Here is a 7,495-nt window from a genome sequence, read left to right as displayed (position 1 = left end):
GGTTGGTGTGGCCTTGTGCCCCCAGGAGAAGGGCCTTGCAGTCAGGGGGGCTGAGGGAAGGGGGCAGGGGGTCCTCACTGTCCCCTCAGTGATGTCCCCGCAGCTGAGCTTGTGATCTCTGGTCCAGGAGGGGCCAGGAGTAGGATCAACAGGCAGTAAAGTGCAGTATTCCATTACCCCATCAATATTGCATGAGCTGGACACCTGACTCCGTCCACTTCCCATTCTCCCTCCTCCTGGCTGTGCCCCTGTCATCCTGGGCCCCATCCCTAGGTGGGGTGGGGTGCAGATTCCAACCCTGAGCTCACCTACAGCAGCAGGGCCCACCCATCTTTGGGTCAGGCATCTCCTTGTGGAGGTTTGGTTATGGTTCCCCGAGAACCCCTGTTCTTTTTTTTTTTTTTTTTAAACATATTTAAAAAATAATTTAATCTCCACAGCAAGCTTTGAGGAGGATACTATTGACCACAGTTTACAGTTGAGGTTTGAAGCAGTTAGAAAAGCTTTATTCCATTGACCACATCTTGTTATCTGTAATGAAGAACCCCTGTTCTTTATGCTGGGTCATGTGAGATTGGGGAAAACCTTTCTGTCCTTGTAGAGATGGCCTAGAAATCTCAAGCCTCTCCTCCCCTCAACCTGGCCCTATCCTAGCTCCAGGCCTTTTCTATACTCTTCATACGCCTGGCAAGACATGAAGAGGAATGTGTCTGTGTCCCAGTGAGAGAGCAACTGAGGACCACCTCTTTCGTGTGGCACCAGCTCACAGTTTAAGAAACAGTGGCATCTTCATGATTTCCTAAAAAGGCACGAGGTGGGTGAAAGAAGGCTGGGGTAGCACTGATCTCTTCACACTATCCGGCATCACGTTTTCCAGGACATATCAACAGGAGGAAAGGGAAAGAAAGCACTCTAAAAAAAGAAAACTGATGCCTTTGGAGTTATCTTTAAAAGTTTCTCCCCAACAAGAGATTATATAACCTTTCTTGAGCCACTAATCTGGGCCAAAGGCTTTTCCAGATGTTTGCTCATTTCATCTTCATAGCAGTCCTGGGAGGGACATATGCTTCTCCTCGTTCAACCCATGAAAAACCTGAGGTTCAGAGAGCTGGGATTGAAGCTACCACCTCCCAGGCCGGCAATACTTCCACTGCATCCTGGCTGCTGTGGGATTGCACTTCTCTGGGGGTGTGAATCCCGTCCTGACCATTTGGAACTTTGGCAGAAAGTCTCCATGGGGCCGGCACGACTTGCAGATGGGGACATTATCTGTGAAGAGTCCCACAGACTGGGCCCATGTTTACAGAGAGGGGGCTCATTCAAAGTAATATAAGCATCAAGACATTTTGGGAAGAGAAGGCTATAAATATTAAATTACTGGTGACCTAACACTGCACCAATCAGTGAGCCCATTAAAAACAGTCGTATGGTGGCGAGAAAGGAACCATCCCGCCTGGCTTACAACGAACCATCCTGTGCAATTTCTCCCTGCTTGGTGGCCTTGAGGGCAGGGGTGCCGGCCATACTCTGACTCTTGCAACAGGAAGTGAGCCTAGTGTGGGCCCTCTCTCTGCTTCCTGTCCCAGCGTTTGGGTTTCCTTTCCTCCCAGCCTTGCTGCTCTCCTGCCTTACCCAGGAGGGCCCTGTGCTGACTGTGTACAATCACTTCTTGGCCATTCCTGGGCTGTGTCATCCTTAGAGTCCCCAGCCCCAGTCCGTGTGTGACTTACCCGCTGCCATCACACAGTCTGTTCCAGCCACACAACCCCAGTCTCATCCCCCCACCCCCGACCCTGCCCTAATGTCCCCCAGGAAAGTGCTCTGAGATGGTAGGTCAAAGCCATGTATGGAGTCAGAGCAGGCCCCTGCCTGCAGAAGCCATCCACTCTGCATTCTGATACTGGATCTGGTCCTGCTGCCTGAGGCCCAGACGGGGTTTGGGTAGCAGGGAATTGCGGATTTCTGATGCTGGTCCCAAGGACCCATCCAAGTGGAAAATGGCCTGGGGCTTCCCTTGGGCAGTTATGGCCCTTGAATTTGAAAGTCACTCTAGGCCTTAAAACAAACATAATTTGGAAGCAAAGATTGAGACTAAAAAATCTATACTTATCAGACCACTGTCTACCACACCCTGAAGCAATTCAAAGGAGAAACCTCTCTCCCCAGACCCTGCATGATTTTAACCATATCAAGTGGATAAGTTCATTGGTGGGATTCCTGTGTACCTGGGATTATCTCAAAATGGTGACATCCCTTTACAAACAAATGCATACTATGTAGGGCAAGTGTAATTCCCAGAATTCTTACTGTAGGCTCTGCACATATTCATTTCTCTTCTGTGACTAGCTCTTCATTCCTGTGGTGGGTAGCAGAGCATGATGTCATCAGCTATCACTGCCCTTTGTAATTTTCTAATTGATGACACATCAGAATTCACTGCCCATCAGTTGCCCATCGTGCCTGCTTCTCTTGGCAAAGGGTAAAGGTTATTTTTGAAATAAATGTTAACTTAATCAGGGAATTTTGAAGATTATCCACTTGTATTAAAGACTTAGATTTCAAAAAAGGTAAATTGTTGATTAGGTTACTGATGTACTGATGTTTCTTTGTTTTAAATTCTGCATTTGGTCTAGATGGTTCTCCAATTACTAAAGGTATAATATGGACAGAAACAGACAAAGAAAACGAGCCAATAATCAACCTGGTGAAAAACCACTTTGCAACCAAGTGGCTCCTTTATTCATGGCTGCCTGAAAGCCTGAGAAGCAGGAGCTGGGGAGGTGGGCCTCCCAGGACCCTCTGAGGGTTTATGATCACATTTGGGCTTCCCCATTGCTGGATTCATGACAGTCAGAATGATATGCACACACAATTTAGATAGCTATTTCTCTCTAGAGAGAAGTCTAGTCAGTTCACTCATTTTAAACTCTTTTTTCATTTATGGACCTAATGATTTCTTTGCTGGTTCCATGGCTAAGAATGTCTTTGTGGTTGGGTAAAGCACCTGGGGTCCTAGGGGAGAGCTCGGAACTATCCAGTGATGACTTGGAAACATTCGCCAAATTAAATTTAGTGAGCTGGGTCTCAGTCAGGTCTCTGTGCTATCGTGGAGGTTGTGACTTAAAGGGGTGGGACTGGAAATGAACCGCAGGCCATGGCTGCCTGGGGCTTCTGCCCTCCCGACTGCCTGCAGTGGAAACTGTCAAGGCTCATTAGCTCAGGCCTCAGGTATTTGGGAGAAACAAACTCCTACCTAAGAGACACAGGGTTTACGGTTCTCTCTTTCCTCTTGTTTCTCCTCAGGAGAGCTAGAAACTAACCAGTTTTGCCACACAATAACCCTTCAGAGATTTAAAACTGCTCCCACAGCCCTTCTTCTTCAGGCTAAAGAATTTCAGCTTGTTTAATCTCTTCTTAGAAATCCCATTTTCCTGCCCTTTCAATAATCCTGAGGCCTTACACATTAAAATAAGAATGAAAGCCAGTTTACTCATCTAGTCTGTGAACGGGAAATGTCAGGACATTAGGATGGGGCTGTGCGAGGGAACCAGCATTTATATGGGCCTACTACATGCTCGCACTGTGAGGCACCCCTTAGTACCGTTGTGTCCAAAGGGATCAGGCCAGCCTGAATCCCTTGGGGTTCCGGCCCAGGACAGACTGGGGAGCTGGAAGTCAAGAAGGGTCTTAGAGCATCACCGACCTCAGACAGAGAGCCTGGGAGACCGGCAGGTTGTTTGTGTCTCATACGGGCCTTTTATGTCTAACTGTCCGTGCAAAAACCTGACCCTGAGCCCTCTCCCTAAGTGGGACCCCCAGCCCAGCAGTCTGATGTCATCTCCCACACCCCTCAAGATCCTGTTCCTTGGCTTCCTCTCCAAGTCTGGCACATGCTGTCTGCCTGAGCCTTCTTCCCTTGCTTGTAACCTGGGAAACTCTCCGATCCTTCAAGTCTCTGGGCCCGAATTTCCCCTCACGGTGCCATTGCCTTGTTGTCATGCTTTTTGCTCATGTATAACAAGCGGGAGTTGGAACTCAATATGCTTTTGTTAAATGAGACTGGGAGTCCCCGGGATCTTAATGCAAGCAGATCCCCCAAGTCCACACCAGTGCTCATCACTTCAGATCCCTATACAAATAATCCTGCTGTCGCCATGATATTGTCTTGTCGACTAATTTTTAACTTATTGAGACCACAGTTTTCAGCAAATCTCTTAACATCTCTGGGGCTCAGTTTCCCTATCTGGAAACTAAAGACCACATTCCTGGCTTTTCAGCTCTTGTTGATGTGCTCGGAGAATTAAATTTAGAATATAGTCAGGTGCTCTAAACTTACTGGGCCTATTGGGAACTCTGGGTTGGGAGTTAAACTCTCTGGGTTTTAGTCCCAGCTGTGTTCCCCTCTTCCGGAGTCGCTTGCTTCCCCTCTCTGGGGCTCAGCTTTGTCATCTGTAAGAATGGGTGTTGGAGCAGAGCTCCAGTGTGGTCAGCCCTGACTGCCACCGCCCTTGTGAATTCCCTGTGATGCTAGAAGATCCTTGAGATGATGCAAGCTCTGGGGAGGCTGAAAGACCCACTTGTCTCCCCCTGACCTTGTGGCGGCCCCTCCCATCTGGAGTCCTCTGGGGAATGGAGATGGTGAAGACCACCAGAGAGGGGTCATCTCTCCTTAGCTTTCTGGGCTTCATGCTCCGGCCAGCCCCTGTGGCCACTCGGTGCCCACAGTTTGTCTTTCTTGGGCCTCCAGCACTGCATGTCCACCAGCCCAGCCCTGCCTTGGCTCTGCTGGAGAGCCATTGGCATCTTGGGCCGTCCCCACTCCCTCCCTCACAGGGATAGCTCGGGGCCTGCCCACAGGCATGGGGGACTGAACAGGGAAGTGGAGGAGGAATCGAGACACTGAAAGGAGGGAGGAGGGAGTGGAAACCAGAAGGCCTGCACCCACCCTGACACCACCCTGTGCCTCGCCCCCATGGCCAGATGGAGAGACCTCCCTCGCCCTGCCATCACCCGTTGCTGGTTCCACCACTGATCTGGGCCCCCCGCCATCTGTACCCTGTGCTGAGGACCCTTCCCTCTCACGAGCCGCACAGGCTCCACCCTGGCCTCAGCCACCTACTTGTGCTCGCCATCTCTGCCTCCCTTGGTCTTCTGTCTGCTGAGTAGGGGGAAGAAATGAGGAGACAAGGGGATGTGTGTGAGAGGGTGCGAATCAGAGACACTCGCAGACTTAGCCCCTGGCCCTGCTGACCCCCACGCTCCCCAGGGGCCTCCTTGTCCCAGAGAGCCCTCACCCCACAGCCTCTCACTTAAGCAAGCCTAAGCCTGCTGGATAGGGGCCCCATGGCCCAGGCTCTGCCCTGGGGAGGAGGGGAACTGTGGCCCTGATTCTTGGGGAGGAGCTCACAGGAGTGGGGCTGGTGGCCACTGTCCCACTGACCCCAAGCCTAGGAGAACCTGGGGCCCTGGGGAGGGAGGAGGCCTCAAGGTCCCCATTGATCTCCTCCCCCAGGTCAGGGTCTGGTGATTTCTGAATGTGTGTTGCAGGTTCCACAGGGAACACAAGTTTAGATGAGCCTGGCTACCGTCCAGGCCTGGGCCACCCTCCTCTCCTTGCCATGCCTGATCCCCTCCAATAGAGTGGGGGCCCCCCAGCTCTGAGGGCCTCGGAGAAGAAAGGTGGGCCAGGAAGGTTCTGGGCCTGCAGTTGTAAGCGAGCTACTGCTCCAGGGCTCAGAGCAGGGCTCCTCCTCCTCCTTAGGGAGGCTTCCAGAAAGCCCTTCTGGAATGTTCTCTCAGTGCTTCCCTGATGCTGTGGCAATGAGGATGAGGGAAAGGAAGTGAATAACAATTAGCAAATTTTTCCTCTCCTCACACCCTGTCCTGGCACAGACCCTGCCCGGGTAGGTATGCCTCCAACCCCTCACAGCTCAGGTCCTGACCAGTGGATCACAGCTGGCCAGTTTGTACTTCCTTTCGAAGGAGTTAACATCAGCGATGTCTCTGGCTACCGTAGTCAGCTGAGACCACCGAGCAGAGAACAGAGAAGGGGAGACTGTCTCAGCAGCCCTGCTCTGGCCCCGGGCCTGGTTGGGGGTCTGGCCAGGCCTGGGCCCCCACTGGGACCCGCTGAGAGCTGCGTGGGCTCCAATGAGCTTTCGAGAATGAGGGCCGAATGGGAGATTTACTGGCCCCAACCCCACATGAATCCAAGTGGGGCTGCCGTTCTCTGAATTATTGATCCAGGTTTCGAGGGAAATTTGTCTATGATTTTTTTAAAGAACTGGGTGACCCTGAAAAGTTTGAAAATCTTTGCAGTAGAGGAACTGGAAGGGGAAGTGTATCACCTGAGAGTGGGCAAGGGTGGGTCAGGAAGGTGGAATTTGTATACCTAAATGATAACATCTGACGCTTTTTCTCTTTCCCTTTGGGGGTTTGCTCTGAAATGGCAGATAGGTGTCAGGCTGGCCCAGCGGCGGCCCCCTCGGGCACACAGCAGGCCAGAGAACAGTGTGTACTTGCAACCTGGTAGTCAGCACCTGGCACACGCATGCCCTACCCCTCCTCACGCGCTCCAGGCCCCTGGGCCGGCTAAGAGGCTGCACACAGGTCCACACTCTCAGTGTGGAAATGCAGAAGGGAAAAGACCCTCTTTCTGTGAAAAAATAATACTCTGTGATTTTACTACAAGCACTGTTATGACTACAACTAACATTAATAACTGCACGGCCCTGCGGGAGAACTTAGACATGCCCTGACATATTAATGCCAGCCGTCTCACAAGGTGGTATCATTATCCTATTTTCCAAACAGGGGAGCTGAGGCTCTGCCTGCCCTTAGTCACTCAGCCGCAAGGGGTGGGGTGAGAGGTTTGACCTCACGGTCATCCTTGTTGCTAGGGGACCTCTCTGTGAAGCCCTGATTGGGCCTGACTTTCCTCCTAGAGTCTACATTGTATTTTTAAGTGTCCCAGCCTGGCCAGGTAAGTTCTGTTCCTCAACCAACACACACACACAAACACACACAGACACACACACACACACACACACACACACACTCTCTCTCTCTATCTCGTTCTTGCGATTTTGGAGTCTTACAAGTCCCACAATCTGCCCTCTGCAAGCTGAAGACTCAGGAAAGTCAGAGGTGAAATTCACTCTGAGTTTCAAGGCCTGAGAACCAAGGATGCTGCTGGTATAAATCCCAGTTCAATGGTAGGAAAAGATGAGATGTCTCAGCTCAAGCAACGGGGCAGGAAAAAGCGGGGCAGATTCCTATTTCCTCTACCTTTCCTTTTGTTCTCTTCAGGTTCTCAACTGATTGGATGATGTCCACTCACATTGGGGTGGGCAGTCTACTGAAATGACACATATTCATATGCTAATCTCATCCCAAAACACCCTCACAGGCACACCCAGAGATAATGTTTAATCTGGGCATCTGTGGCCAGTCAAGTTGATGCATAAAATTAACCATCACATTCTTGCTATAACTT

The 7,495-nt window shown here is 51.0% G+C and overlaps 1 protein-coding gene across 2 annotated transcripts in view; it reads right to left on the bottom strand.

Moving 5' to 3' along the window:
• Positions 1-7,495, bottom strand: part of OTOF (otoferlin) — a 94,549-nt gene that overhangs the window by 40,429 nt on the left and 46,625 nt on the right. The gene's annotated exons all lie outside the window — the stretch shown is intronic.

This window comes from Neophocaena asiaeorientalis, unplaced genomic scaffold (genome assembly GCF_003031525.2).
Source record: "Neophocaena asiaeorientalis asiaeorientalis breed wild unplaced genomic scaffold, Neophocaena_asiaeorientalis_V1.1 scaffold345, whole genome shotgun sequence".
In the NCBI taxonomy this organism is placed as follows: domain Eukaryota; kingdom Metazoa; phylum Chordata; class Mammalia; order Artiodactyla; family Phocoenidae; genus Neophocaena; species Neophocaena asiaeorientalis.
Note: the sequence above shows the minus strand (reverse complement) of the source record. Positions and strands in the feature narration are given on the sequence as shown.